The sequence below is a fragment of the Silurus aristotelis genome, assembly GCF_946808225.1.
Source record: "Silurus aristotelis genome assembly, chromosome: 1".
NCBI lineage: Eukaryota > Metazoa > Chordata > Actinopteri > Siluriformes > Siluridae > Silurus > Silurus aristotelis.
Genome location: NC_139574.1, coordinates 18,777,732 through 18,793,793, shown reverse-complemented (window position 1 = coordinate 18,793,793; position 16,062 = coordinate 18,777,732). Strand labels below are relative to the sequence as shown.

The window sequence follows — 16,062 nt, the reverse complement described above, 5'->3', positions numbered from 1 at the left end:
GGAATGTTTTTACATCTATGATCATCAACTGTTGTTGCTCCCAAGTACTTTCATTTTCTGATAATAGCACTAAAATTTTACCAGGGCAGGAATTTCATTGATGGATTTGTGGTGAAGGTATGACAATACCACATTTAAAGTCACTAAAAGTCTTCAGAGCATGCATGGCTATGTGCTCAGTTTAAAGCACCTTTTTGCAATAGGTGTGAGCATACTTTTACTTATACTTTTACCAATATATTATATATTGCGAAAACAATTGTATGATTGTATGCTTCCATGTCTTCACGTTCCCAAGCACATCCTGTAACTAAGGATGTGACAAGTAGATAAACAAATTTACAAAATAGGCTGTCCCTCAGTGGATTAAAATGCTCCACATGGCGCACAGCGGAAAACTGCCATTCAGGAAACTGATATCAGCTGCAGTGTTGTTGTCTTTGAACGGTGTTTAAACATTCCTAATTTCTGGAAAATACTTGGCTGTTGTTGTAGACTTTGCTGTAGTAGTAGCAGCATCTTTAAAAATTACCTTTGAGCTGGGACACTTTCAGAATAACACCTCTAAATGTCATTATAACGTACTGCAAATAAAGATGTTGCTGTGACATAAATTAAATAATAGGTTTAAGATATTTGCTCAGACTCCATTTGTTGGAGACTCCATTTGTTGGAGATGTTACCTCTTTTTTTTCCTTCTGCTACATCTGTAAACTGACTTGTTGACAAATGGGATTTACGTAAAAAAAAAAAAATATTTGAATGATATGGAAACTGCTAATCAAGAGTCAACTCCCCTATACCCAAAGCCTGCCACTAGTGCAGCACATGTAATAATGTTAGAAAGTTTTATTGAAAAAGTCTTGTTCTCATTTAAATTTAGAAACCCATTGTGAATATTCACTCCAGAGACAAGCTTATCACCAACTAAATAACAAACAAAAAATGAGTTTGGGTGACTGACCTAAAAAAGTAATAGATAAATAATAATATACTACCTCAAAATAAATGCCCCTTGTCCCCACACCTCACTTTCAGTTCACTTTTAGTGAACGTTGTATCCTACTGAAATCTGGGTGCAAAGCAAGGCTGGGACACAAATATTGTTGCAGGAAAATCCTTAAAACTATTTAATACAATTTCTTGTGTACCCAGAAAAACAGCATTAATTATTATACTAATATTTTTGACCACAAAATATAAGGACAGGTCAGTTTGGTCTCTCATCTTTGTGTCTCCTCTCCTTCACTTCTTCCTTTACTTTTTACAGCGCCTATTCAACCAATGATGACATTCCACATACTAATGCGGGAGACAGGTAAAGACAAAACAAAAGCTAGACTACAAAAAAAGAAAGGAAAAAGAAAACTTTAAGAATGCTACACCTATATCAAATTCAAAATATTGAAACTGGTCATATACACGCTATAACCATAAACAACCAGAAATCCATACGATCAAACCCACTAATGATCAGATCCTGATGGAAATGATATTGTATAAATGATATTATATTTAGATCTGCAGCAATAAAAATGGAACTGTATTTTTAGGAGTAGTTGATTGGTTTTATTATTGCAGTATGCATGGTCACAAGGAGAAGTTCACCGTTTTGAATCCTTGAGTACATAAGTTCCATTGAGTTCATAAGTGTAAAGCTCTGGAGTTTGCGTATATTCCAGTATAATCATGCACACGCTCAGTTTGGAACAGAATAGTGTTTTAGTGTTTGATACTATATAGACTTTGTTGACTCTTTTGTATTGACAGAAAAGGAGGAGAACAAAGAACCATACACCCTAATGTGTACTAAGGAAAACACAAAATCGTCCAACCTACTGCAAATATTATAATCAAACATTTATTATTTGCTTCATTAAATAAGTACAATAGAAAGGGTATAGTTAAACTTGTAGTTAAATTGAATCTAACAGCTCTGTACAGTTGTGCACACTGGCATATAATAGGAAGACACCTTTGTAACAATTTAATGCCTTAAAGTGTCTCTCGCACTCTCTCATATACAGTGTATATATATATATATATATATATATATATATATATATATATATATATATATATATATATATATATATATATATATATACAGTGAGGAAAATAAGTATTTGAACACCTTGCTATTTTGCAAGTTCTCCCACTTAGAAATCATGGAGGGGTCTGAAATTGTCATCGTAGGTGCATGTCCACTGTGAGAGACATAATCTAAAAAAAAAAATCCAGAAATCACAATGTATGATTTTTTAACTATTTATTTGTATGATACAGCTGGGCCCCTGGTAGTCTAGTGGTTAAGATGCAGCGCTCCCACCGCTGCGACCCGGGTTCGATTCCCGGTCAGGGAACCATCCCCAGCCACTCTTAGTGCCGGTCCCAAGCCCGGATAAATTGGGGAGGGTTGCGTTAGGAAGGGCATCCAGCGTAAAACATGTGCCAAATCAAACGTGCGGAGGATCCGCTGTGGCGACCCCTAATGGGAGAAGCCGAAAGAAAGTTTATTTGTATGATACAGCTGCAAATAAGTATTTGAACACCTGAGGAAGTCAATGTTAATATTTGGTACAGTAGCCTTTGTTTGCAATTACAGAGGTCAAACTTTTCCTGTAGTTTTTCACCAGGTTTGCACACACTGCAGGAGGGATTTTGGCCCACTCCTCCAAACAGATCTTCTCTAGATCAGACAGGTTTCTGGCCTGTCACTGAGAAACACGGAGTTTGAGCTCCCTCCAAAGATTCTCTATTGGGTTTAGGTCTGGAGACTGGCTAGGCCAAGCCAGAACCTTGATATGCTTCTTACAGAGCCACTCCTTGGTTATCCTGGCTGTGTGCTTCGGGTCATTGTCATGTTGGAAGACCCAGCCTCGATCCATCTTCAATGCTCCCAACAGTAAAGCATGGTGGTGGCAGCATCATGCTGTGGGGGTGTTTTTCAGCTGCAGGGACAGGACGACTGGTTGCAATCGAGGGAAAGATGAATGCGGCCAAGTACAGGGATATCCTGGACAAAAACCTTCTCCAGAGTGCTCTGAACCTCAGACTGGGCCGAAGGTTTACCTTCCAACAAGACAATGACCCTAAGCACAGAGCTAAAATAACGAAGGAGTGGCTTCACAACAACTCCGTGACTGTTCTTGAATGGCCCAGCCAGAGCCCTGAATTAAACCCAATTGAGCATCTCTGGAGAGACCTAAAAATGGCTGTCCACCAACATTTAACATCCAACCTGACAGAACTGGAGAGGACCTGCAAGGAGGAATGGCAGAGGATCCCCAAATCCAGGTGTGAAAGACTTGTTGCATCTTTCCCAAAAAGACTCCTGGCTGTATTAGATCAAAAGGGGGCTTCTACTAAATACTGAGCAAAGGGTCTGAATACTTAGGACCATGTGATATTTCAGTTTTTCTTTTTTAATAAATCTGCAACAATGTCAACAATTCTGTGTTTTTCTGTCAGTATGGGGAGCTGTGTGTACATTCATGAGGAAGAAGAATGAACCTAAATGATTTTAGCAAATCGCTGCAATATAACAAAGAGTGAAAAATTTAAGGGGGTCTGAATACTTTCCGTACCCACTGTATATATATATATCTTCTTCTTCTTCTTCTTTCGGCTGCTCCCATTAGGGGTCGCCACAGCGGATCATCCGTCTCCATACCACCCTGTCCTCTATATCTGCCTCTTTTACACCAACTACCTGCATGTCTTCCCTCACCACATCCATGAACCTCCTCCTTGGCCTTCCTCTTTTCCTCCTACCTGGTGGCTCCATCTTCAGCATTTTTCTACCAATATAATTCATGTCCCTTCTCTGCACATGTCCAAACCATCTCAATCTCGCCTCCCTCACCTTGTCACCAAAACATCCTACATGGGCTGTCCCTCTAATAAACTCATTTCTAATCTTGTCCATCCTCGTCACTCCCAACGAAAACCTTAACATCTTCAGCTCTGCTACCTCCAGCTCCACCTCCTGTCTTTTACTCAATGCCACTGTCTCTAATCCATACAACATCGCAGGTCTCACCACAGTCCTATAAACTTTCCCTTTCATTCTTGCAGATACTCTTCTATCACAAATCACTCCTGTCACTCTTCTCCACCCACTCCACCCTGCCTGCACTCTTTTCTTTACTTCCCTAACACACTCTCCATTACTTTGCACTGTTGACCCCAGGCACCTGAACTCCTCCACCTTCTCCACCTCTTCTCCCTGCAACCGCATCACTCCACTGCCCTCCCTCTCATTCACACACATGTACTCTGTCTTACTCCTACTGACTTTCATTCCCCTTCTCTCTAGCGCATATCTCCACCTCTCCAGGCTCTTCTCAACCTGCTCTCTACTCTCACCACAAATCACAATATCATCTGCAAACATCATAGTCCAGGGAGACTCCTGTCTGACCTCGTCCGTCAACCTGTCCATCACCACTGCAAACAGGAAAGGGCTCAGGGCCGATCCTTGATGCAGTCCAACCTTCACCCTGAACCAGTCTGTCGTACCTACTGCACACTTTACTGCCGTCACACTGTCCTCATACATGTCCTGCACCACCCTCACATACTTCTCTGACACACCTGACTTCCTCATACAATACCACAACTCCTCTCTCGGCACCCTGTCGTACGCTTTCTCTAAATCCACAAATACACAATGCAGCTCCTTCTGTCCTTCTCTATACTTCTCCATCAACATCCTCAAAGCAAATAAGGCATCTGTGGTGCTCTTCCTCGGCATGAAACCATACTGTTGCTTACAGATGGTCACCTCTTCTCTCAGCCTGGCTTCCACTACTCTTTCCCATAACTTCATGGTGTGACTGATCAACTTAATTCCCCTGTAGTTACTGCAGGTCTGCACATCTCCCTTATGCTTAAAGATCGGTACCAGCACACTCCTTCTCCATTCCTCAGGCATCCTCTCCCCTTCCAGAATCCTGCTAAACAATCTGGTTAAAAACTCCACTGCCATCTCTCCTAAACATCTCCACGCTTCTACCGGTATGTCATCTGGTCCAACCGACTTTCCATTCTTCATCCTCTTAATCGCTGCTCTCACTTCCTCCTTACTAATCCTATCTACATCCTGCTTCACCAACTCCACATCCTCCAACCTTCTCTCTCTCTGATTTTCCTCATTCATCAGCTGTTTAAAATACTCCCTCCATCTTCTCAACACACTCTCCTCACTAGTCAATGCATTTCCCTCTCCATCCTTTATTGCTCTAACTTGCAGTACATCCTTCCCAGCTCGGTCCCTCTGCTTGGCCAATCGGTATAAATCCTTTTCTCCTTCCTTAGTGTCCAACCTCTTATACAGTTCCTCATATGCCTTTTCCTTGGCTTTCGCCACATCCCTTTTAACCTGCTGCCGCATCTCCTTGTACTCCTGCCTACTTTTCTCATCACTCTGTCGATCCCACTTCTGTTTTGCCAACCTCTTTCCCCTAATGCTCTCCTGCACTTCCTCATTCCACCACCACATCTCCTTGTCTTGCTTTCTATTTCCAGATGTCACACCAAGTACTTTTCTAGCTGCCTCCCTCATCACTCCTGCAGTAGTTGCCCAATCATCCGGCACCTCTTCACCACCACCAAGCCCCTGTCTGACCTCTTCCCTGAACCTCACACTACACTCTTCCTCCTTCAGTTTCCACCATCTTATTCTTCTTTCAAACCTTACTTTCCTCCTCTTCTTCTTCGCCTCCAAAACCATCCTACAGACCACCATCCGATGCTGTCTAGCTACACTGTCCCCCGCCAACACCTTACAGTCTCCAATCTCCTTCAGGTTGCATCTCCTACACAGAAGATAATCCACCTGTGTGCACCTTCCTCCACTCTTATACGTCACCCTATGATCCTCCTTCTTCTTAAAATACGTGTTCACCACTGCCATTTCCATCCTTTTAGCAAAATCTACCACCATCTGCCCTTCCACATTCCTCTCCTTAAAACCATACCTACCCATCACCTCCTCATCACCTCTGTTCCCTTCACCTACATGCCCATTAAAGTCTGCACTGTATATATATATATATATATATATATATATATATATATATATATATATATATATATATATATATATATATATATACAGTGGGTACGGAAAGTATTCAGACCCCCTTAAATTTTTTCACTCTTTGTTATATTGCAGCCATTTGCTAAAATAATTTAAGTTCATTCTTCTTCCTCATGAATGTACACACAGCTCCCCATATATTGACAGAAAAACACAGAATTGTTGACATTGTTGCAGATTTATTAAAAAAGAAAAACTTTTATATATATATATATATATAAAGTTTTTTTATAAAAACTTATATATATATATATAAACTTTTATATATATATATATATATATATATATATATATATATATATATATATATATATATATATATATATATATATATATATATATATACACACACAATATAATATCATATATTGTGATTTCTGGATTTTTTTTTTTAGATTATGTCTCTCACAGTGGACATGCACCTACGATGACAATTTCAGACCCCTCCATGATTTCTAAGTGGGAGAACTTGCAAAATAGCAGGGTGTTCAAATACTTATTTTCCTCACTGTACACCATACACAGTATACACTATATATATATATATATATATATATATATATATATATATATATATATATATATATATATATATAATATATATATATATGCGTGTGTGTGTGTGTGTCTGTCTGTCTGTCTATCTTTCTATATAGATAGATAGATAGATAGATAGATAGATAGATAGATAGATAGATAGATAGATAGATAGATAGATAGATAGATAGATAGATAGATAGATACATACATACATACATACATACATACATACATACATACATACATACATACAAAAATATCTTTAAACTATATATATATATATATATATATATATAAACACATTAATAACTGAATGAGCTGGAGGGGGAACTTAGAGTCCATTGAAGATTAAATCTAAATAAAATGTCCAATAATCTCTGCTGCTGTCTTGGACAAAAGAAAACATGCTTTGCTCATTCTTTTATTAGATTTTTTTTTTTTTACATTGAGTGAGCTCATTTTTTACCATTTACCAATTGTGCCAGAGAAAACTATTAGTCTGAATAGATCCAGTGTTCTGCTTCAGTCTGCTGTTGAGTCCAAAATGCTGCAGAAGAGATATTTTTGGCTTTTAACTTGCCTCCAAGTTCAGGAAAAAGTTGCTGGTTATGCACATTTTTCTCCATTATTTTTACAAATGCACATATGTACTGTACTATGCATTCACTCGCTCGGCACACGACTCACATTTCCACAGATCTAAATAAGCAAAATATTTATGATGTTTGTAATGAGAAGAGATATTGAATATTTCTAACATAGTTGTACTCACTTATTTGTAAAATGTTTTTTACTTGATAGAAACAGGTGCAAAACAGGTGCAATTTTTTTAACGAGGCTAAAACCCAAGTCATGGGTCCCTGAAAAGCATTGACTTCTCTGTTGGATTGCTCTTTTTAGTGAATTACAACTTACATATGTATTTGCTGATACAGCAATAAAGAGAATGGCTTCTTGCCTAAAATCTTTCATGTGTATTTTAAGCATAGTTTATTTGTAATAACGTATTGCAGGCCAAGCTGCACCTGCACCTAGAATAAATATTTTTTAAGCCACAATGGCTGCTATAAATGCAATTGCAGTAAGTTTATAATACTTGTTTTGCAGCAAAATTCTGTTTTATTATTTTACAGCATAATTGGAAATCTCAACCTAAAATTTTTCTCTTTGTGTTGGAATCGGAAAATTAAGTGTTTATAAACTTTTCATTTAAGGCAAACACAGACTTTAACTGAGATTATATGAACTCTAATTAAAACTTAACTGTTTACAGTCTCTGTATATTTTAAATTTTCTTTTTAAACAATATGATAAAAAATTGTATCTAATCAACAATAAATAACTAAAAAGGTAGCTAATAGAGTTCATTCTAGGCAATGCTAAAAATAGTAAATATGTTTATTGCAATAATTGATGTGAACTGGTTCGTTGCTGCTGTATTTTCATTATTTTTATTAGATGTTTGTAGTTGTCTGCCATGTTTACATCACATGTGGTAAAAATATAGGTAAAAATATTTCAATTACCTCACATAATGGTATCAAACATCTCTGTGCCTAAGAACAAGTGCTTCTTTTCCACTTATTCATTTTCAGTCACAGACAGGATCATATTAATAAAAAAAAACCTAAAGTATAATTAATGGAAACAGCACATTGGACTGGTTTGTATAAAGAGGGATGAACAAGGTGCAAGTGCAGTGAAGCTGACAGAAGTATTAGCATGAATGCTGAAGTTTTGGAACTTGTTTTGGAACCTCTTAGGCTTCGTTGTTGCATAGCCAAACAGATAGCCCATTGTTCTCAGGTGTTAATGTTTAGCAATAGATTAAATAAAAAGGAAGAAGAGTAACCATGACTAACTATGCATCATTCTAAAGCTCTAAGTCTCAAGCAGCAATTTCAGATCACTGTTTTTCAATGGAAAACGTATAACAAATGTATTTGCTAAATTTGTGTAAGCAGTACACAACAACATGGATAAAAAAAAGTGCACTATCCATGGTACTTCATCATCATCATCATCATCATCATCATCATCTCCCGCTTATCCGAGGCCGGGTCGCGGGGGCAGCAGTCTAAGCAGAGATGCCCAGACTTCCCTCTCCCTAGACACTTCTTCCAGCTCTTCCGGGGGGACACCGAGGTGTTCCCAGGCCAGCCGGGAGACATAGTCTCTCCAGCGTGTCCTAGGTCTTCCCCGGGGTCTCCTCCCAGTGGGACGTGCCCGGAACACCTTCCCAGGAAGGCATCCAGGAGGCATCCGGAACAGATGCCCGAGCCACCTCAGCTGACCCCTCTCGATGTGGAGGAGCAGCGGCTCTACTCTGAGCTCCTCCCGAGTGACCGAGCTTCTCACCCTATCTCTAAGGGATCGCCCAGCCACCCTGCAGAGAAAGCTCATTTCGACCGCCTGTATCCGGGATCTTGTCCTTTCAGTCATGACCCAGAGCTTATGACCATAGGTGAGAGTAGGAACGTAGATTGACCGGTAAATCGAGAGTTTCGCCTTGCGGCTCAGCTCTTTCTTCACCACGACAGACCGGTACATCGACCGCATTACTGCAGAAGCTGCACCGATCCGTTTGTCAATCTCCCGTTCCACCCTTCCCTCAGTCGTGAACAAAACCCCAAGATACTTAAACTCCTTCACTTGCGGCAGGAACTCTCCACCAACCTGAAGTGGGCAAGCCACCCTTTTCCGACTGAGGACCATGGCCTCGGATTTGGAGGTGCTGATTCTCATCCCAGCCGCTTCACACTCGGCTGCAAACTGTCCCAGTGAGTGCTGAAGGTCCTGGTCTGATGAAGCCAACACGACAACATCTTCTGCAAAGAGCAGAGACGAAATCGTGTTGTCACCAAACAGGGACACAGTCGAATGCCTTTTCCAAATCCACAAAACACATGTGGACTGGTTGGGCAAACTCCCATAAACCCTCCAGCACCCTGTAGAGGGTATAGAGCTGGTCCAGTGTTCCACGGCCTGGACGAAAACCACACTGTTCCTCCTTAATCCGAGGTTCTACTATCGGCCGTATTCTCCTCTCCAGTACCTTGGCATAGACTTTCCCAGGTAGGCTGAGAAGTGTGATCCCTTAATAGTTGGAACACACCCTCCGGTCCCCCTTCTTAAAAAGAGGGACCGCCACCCCGGTCTGCCATTCCAGAGGCACTGTCCCCGACGCAATGCTGCAGAGGCGTGTCAGCCAAGACAGCCCCACAACATCCAGAGACTTGAGGTACTCAGGGCGGATCTCATCCACCCCCGGTGCCTTACCACCGAGGAGTTTCTTTACTACCTCAGTGACTTCAGCTTGGGTGATGGACGAGTCCACCTCTGAGCCCTCAGCCTCTGCTTCCTCAATGGAAGACGTGACGGCGGGATTAAGGAGATCCTCGAAGTATTCCTTCCACCGTCCAACGACATCCCCAGTTGAGGTCAACAGCTCCCCACCTCCACTGTAAACAGCATTGGTAGGGCACTGCTTCCCTCTCCTGAGGCGCCGGACGGTTTGCCAGAATCTCTTCGAGGCCAGCCGATAGTCCTTCTCCATAGTCTCACCGAACTCCTCCCAGGCCTGAGTTTTTGCCTCCACAACCACCCGGGCTGCAGTTCGCTTGGCCTGCCAGTACCCGTCAGCTGCCTCAGGAGTCCCACAAGCCAACCAGGGCCGATAGGACTCCTTCTTCAGCTTGACGGCATCCCTTACTTCCGCTTGATTGCCGCCTCGACAGGCACCGGAGACCTTACGGCCACAGCTCCGAGCAGCCGCTTCGACAATGGAGGTGAAGAACATGGTCCACTCGGACTCAATATTTATGGCCTCCCTCGGGATCCGGTCAAAGCTCCGCCAGAGGTGGGAGTTGAAGATCTCTCTGACAGGAGACTCGGCCAAACGTTTCCAGCAGACCCTCACAGTACGCTTGGGTCTGCCGAGTCTGTCCAGCTTCCTCCCCCGCCATCGGATCCAACTCACCACCAGGTGGTGATCAGTTGACAGCTCCGCCCCTCTCTTTACCCGAGTGTCCAAGACATACGGCCGCAGGTCAGATGAAACGACCACAAAGTCGATCATCGAACTACGGCCTAGGGTGTCCTGGTGCCACGTGCACTGATGGACACCCTTATGCTCGAACATGATGTTCGTTATGGACAAACTGTAACTAGCACAGAAGTCCAATAACTGAACACCGCTCGGGTTCAGATCAGGGGGGCCGTTCCTCCCAATCACGCCCCTCCAGGTGTCACTGTCGCTGCCCACGTGGTCATTGAAGTCTCCCAGTAGAACGACGGAGTCCCCAGTCGGAGCACTGTCCAGCACCCCTCCCAGAGACCCCAAGAAGGCCGGGTACTCTACACTGCTGTTTGGCCCGTAGGCACACACGACAGTGAGAGACCTATCCCCGACCAGTAGGCGCAGGGAAACGACCCTCTCATTCACTGGGGTAAACTCCAACACATGGTGGCTGAGCTGGGGGGCTTTAAGCAAACCCAAACCAGCCCGCCGCCTTTCACCATGGGCAACTCCAGAGTGGTGAAGAGTCCATCCTCTCTCGAGGAGTGTGGTTCCAGAGCCCAAGCCGTGCGTAGAGGTGATCCCAACTATCTCTAGTCAGAACCTCTCAACCTCACGCACAATTTCAGGCTCCTTTCCGCCAGCGAGGTGACATTCCACGTCCCTAAAACTAGCTTCCGTGTCCAGGGATCGGGTTGTCGAGGCCCCCACCTTCGACTGCTGCCCGATCCTCTCAGCACCGGCCCCTTACGGTCCCTCCTGCAGGTGGTGAGCCCACCCACCAGGCGCTCGCATACGAGCCCCAACCCCGGGCCTGGCTCCAGGGTGGGGCCCCGGCTGCGCCATACCGGGCGACGTCACGGTCTTTGGTCTGTTTTTTCTCATAAGGGTTTTTGAACCACTCTTAGTCTGACCAGTCACCTAGGACCTGTTTGCCTTGGGAGACCCTACCAGGGGAATATAGCCCCGGACAACATAGCTCCGAGGGTCATTTGGGTACTCAAACCCCTCCACCATGTTAAGGTGGCAGTTCTTATAACTTAATATCTTTTTGAGCAATACCAACTTCCAACTTTGACGATGGACAGTAAAGCTCAAAGTGTCCTCTTTCCAAAGATATTTGGAATGTAGTTAAATTGTGTATGTAGCACATTTTTTTTCAGGAACTATTAACATTTAAAGTAAGGTAGGTTTTACAGTTTTCAGTTTCACAGTTTTCAGCTGTGAGTCCTAAAATTTGTGTGGGGAGGGGTGAACCAGACATAGTCTCAGATAAATGTTTGTAGGAATCTCATTTTTCATGATATCTTCATTCAATTTAAATATAAACTCATGAGACATGTGGCTTTTAACCCAGTACTTTTCTGGATTGCTTCAGGACTGATTTAATGTATTTATATATGATCTGATAATTTTGATGATATGATTTTTTTTTTTTACAGTACTTAATCATCTATAACTTATCTTTTTGAGCAATATCAAATTTGAATAATGGACAGTAAAGCTCAGACTGTCTTCTTTTTAAAGATTTGAATTGTGTATGTAGCCCACTTTTTTCAGGCATTGTTAACATTTAAACTTTTCAGCTGTGAGTCCCAAACTCTGTGTCGAAGGCTAAGAGGTTAAAGCAGCGTTTCATTTTTAAGTAGGATTTACTTTGACTGGTCTTCACTGGTAAAACTATAAGCAGGTAGTAGCTGAAATTAAATGACCTTTTTAATAAATTTTGAACTAAAAAATGCATTGCAAAATAAATCTTAAAGGCCAAGGCAAATTCTTTAGGGTAGATTTTTTCCCTTAAAAAAGTGAAAGGACAAACTTGCATTTGCCTAATAAGAACATACATCAGTATAGGATTATAACCTGAAATGAAGCCCTCATGTTATCCTTCTACAGTGTGCCAATTCAGCAGTAAATTATAATCTATTCAAATATACAAAGGTCAGAACAAGTTCTCCAAGTTCATGTTACACATATAAATTACACAAAGTAAGCCTGAAAGAAGGTCTAGTATATTCCTGATGAACAGGACTTTCTATTGGGTTACATTCACACTTAACATATGTTAAAGTCTAATTAGGTTTATTTTTAAGAATTATCATCATACAATTATTTTGGCAAAGAGTTTTCTTAGTAGACTGTAGCATGTGGAGCTGCTTGGTTGTCACAGACCGACTCCTCCCAGAGCAACTTGGGTTAATGTCATATGGCAGGACATGATGTTCTATTACACACAGTCCTGTCTCGTTTCTGTCCTTTCCAAATGTCTCTCGCAGAGCTTTGAGGTGTGTCAAAAGTTGTAAAATCACAAATGTTAATTCAAAAGGGGGGAAAAGGCAAGGTGTCCCCAAAACAGCCATTGTACAGTGTTTAACAGGCTGAATAAACTGAAAGGTTTATTCAACTGAATCTAGTTAGATTATTTGGATATTAGATGTGTCAATGTGTTTTAAGACAGTAAATTATCAAAAGTATACAGTTGGCATTTATCTAATATTTGGATTTTAAGAAATTCTTATACGTGGAAGATAACTGCACATGCTGGAATAGCCATATCACTGAGCCATTAAATCACTGAGAAAAAATAATACTGGCTTCTTTTCACAGAGGAAGAAGGTTAGCAAAAAAAGAGCAAAAGAAAGATGATGAAAGAAATGATAACCAAAAACATCTGCATTCAAACACTCAAATGTAAAAATGTGGTAAGAAAGGGTAATAGATTTGCACTTAATGAATGTAGTGATTGTTATTTTTATAATAATTGTGTATACGTATGTATATAAAATATGGTGGGAGCAGCATGCCAATATTGCGGAAGGCCTCATATATCCAATGTCCCCAGTTTAATCCCGAGCTCAGGTTTCTGCCTGTGTGAACTTACAAGTTCTCAAAGTGTCCATGTGGGTTCTCTCTGGGTTCTTTCTTGGTTCTCTGGTTTCTTCACACTTTCAACAAACATTCTGATAGGTGAACGGGCTACTATACATTGTCCCTAGGTGTGAACTCATGTGTGTTGGTGCCTGGCAATCCCACCACGGGCAAAAGATTTTTGTTATCTTTCTCTCTTTAACACACTTCATTAACTACAGTGTAACATTAAGCAGAAGTGGATAATCTCCATGAACAAACTAGGGACTCTGGAGCTGTGAGACTACCCTACGCACTGCACCACCATGGCACCTGAGGGGGAATAATTATAAATAATATCTTTTGTCTTCCCTTCCCCCACCTCCAGCTAGCAGTTTGAGGTGGGGGAAGCTGTTTACATAGAGATATTGCAGAAAGAGGAACTACTATAATTTCCTATTAATCAACTTTTAATATGCTGCAAGTATCATATTTAAAATATAAATAAAAAAACCTCTGGCAAAATACCATAAACTCTCAATATTGCTTGCAACTCATTAAATCATCAAACATAGGAAGTTAGCATTCATGGATCTACTCCCCTTCATTCGGGGAATTTAAAGATCCTCTGTCTGTTTAGCCAACTTTATTAAACTTGCTAAATTGTTTAATAATTTAAAAGCAATTTCTTCCAGGCTACATTTCTGCTCAGCTAGCGTACAGGCATACATACATACAGGCGTTCATATTACTTTAGATATCAGAATCAGAAAAAGTTTGTTGCCAGGTACAGCAAAGAGCACTTTACAGTACTAGGAATTGGTCTTGGTGTCAGGTGTAAACATATATGTGGGTTTATTAGTGCTCTAACATACAATGTTCTAGACACCACTGCAGTTATTTCCCCTTAACACTGTAATAGATATGCAGCAAATTTATTAACTGTTTTTGGCACAACTGTGGGGGGTTTTTTTTGGACGTGGCCGTGAGCTGAAGCACCCAAAGAGAAACAATTATGCTTCAGAACCTCTCCTGGGATTAAACTGACACACTTCACTGCATCTAAGATTTTCCAATTGCAAAGCCTTCTGTTTGAGATTAAGTATGAAAGTTGTGCTACAGTTTTAATGATGTGCAATGATGTTATTCAGAAGCCATCCTGTTCCGAAAATAACCAATCGGAAAGCTGGCAAAACCACAGCGGGCCACTGGCAGCTGGCTCACTCATAAAACTTTACTGTCAAATACAAAATTAAGAGACAAACAGAAACAACTAATAAAATGTGTACACCAGACTATGTAACCTGCTTTAGAGATGTGTGGCAACTCGGAGTCATGAATAAAGGATATAGAAATGGACATACCGTATTTTATTTACATGTAAGCAGGAGAACTCACCTCACATTCAAATCCCAGACTGCCCCATTCAATTTCCTCTTCCTAATCCACTGATGTTTTCTTTTTCTTCTCATATATATTTCATTTAAATTCCCTCCATTCCAATGTCTCTCCTTTGAAAGAGATTTTGTCAGCGCTGAATCTTTGAAGAAGCTGAACTAAAAACCTTTTAGTTCTAAAGCATTAATACAAGAACTCGCAATTAAATGGAAATTTGGCTGATTTGTGTTTGTTTAAAAACAGCCGGTTTGCTTAACGTACCTTGGTTATTCTTTGAGGTATATGAACAATTTACACTCTTACAAACATAAGGGTACTTTGAGGGAATCCCTAAAGGGACATACAAATTTAAATGTCTCCATATCTACAAACACTCTAAGTAGGACCCCTCTAAAAATGTAGGGTCACAGAGTAGGTATATATTTACTAACTGTAGCCCATCTTTAGCACAACACGTTTCCATTCCCCCACTACTGCATCAATCACTAGAAAGAAACCAACACTAACCAGATAGTATTTGGAAGTGCCATATCTTTTGCAATCAAAAACACATACAGAGCCCAAATTCATGTTACCGCATCTGCAGCTAAAAAAATAACAAATCAACAAACCTGATTTGTAATATGAACATGCATCTTTATTTAGAGTGGGATTTGAACAACATCTGAAGCTTGCATTACACTAGCCCTTATGGGTCTATGTGAAAAGGACACATATTTCAACAAGTCCAATTTATATCCCAGCTGCTGCCAATTCAAAACCATCTGTTTGATGGTCATATTAATGTTCACCACCTACACCATTTGAACACGTGCACAGACACAACTACAAATCTACTTAAAACGTCAACACAACAGATAAATAGTGGTGACCAGCATGTTCAGTGACCGATTTCGAAACATTGGAAACTGGAAGGAACCCGGCAACTTTCAGCCGGTTTATTTAGAGTGCCAGTTAGACTGTGGCCTCACATTAATGTGCCGTCATCAGGTAACAGCTGTGGGACGGGGGCCTGTTGCTTGGGAGATAAGAGCGAGAGTGAGTGTGAGTGAGCAGGAGAGGTTGGTGGTTAAAGGGCCAGCAGTTTTGGCTGAAATCTTTGATGGTGCCGATGTGTAGCTCCTTCGAGCTCTAGTATTCAGCTGTCTCACTCTGT

General features: G+C 41.2%; 1 long non-coding RNA gene across 1 annotated transcript in view; it reads right to left on the bottom strand.

Moving 5' to 3' along the window:
* Window positions 1-15,479, bottom strand: part of LOC310731101 — a 29,055-nt gene extending 13,576 nt beyond the window's left edge. The window contains exons 1-2 of the long non-coding RNA XR_014535063.1: window positions 15,168-15,479; window positions 14,907-15,059 (exon numbers count right to left, since the gene is read on the bottom strand). This is a non-coding gene — a long non-coding RNA (uncharacterized lncRNA). The remainder of the gene's footprint in view (window positions 1-14,906; window positions 15,060-15,167) is intronic.
* Between the last annotated feature and the right edge of the window lie 583 nt (window positions 15,480-16,062).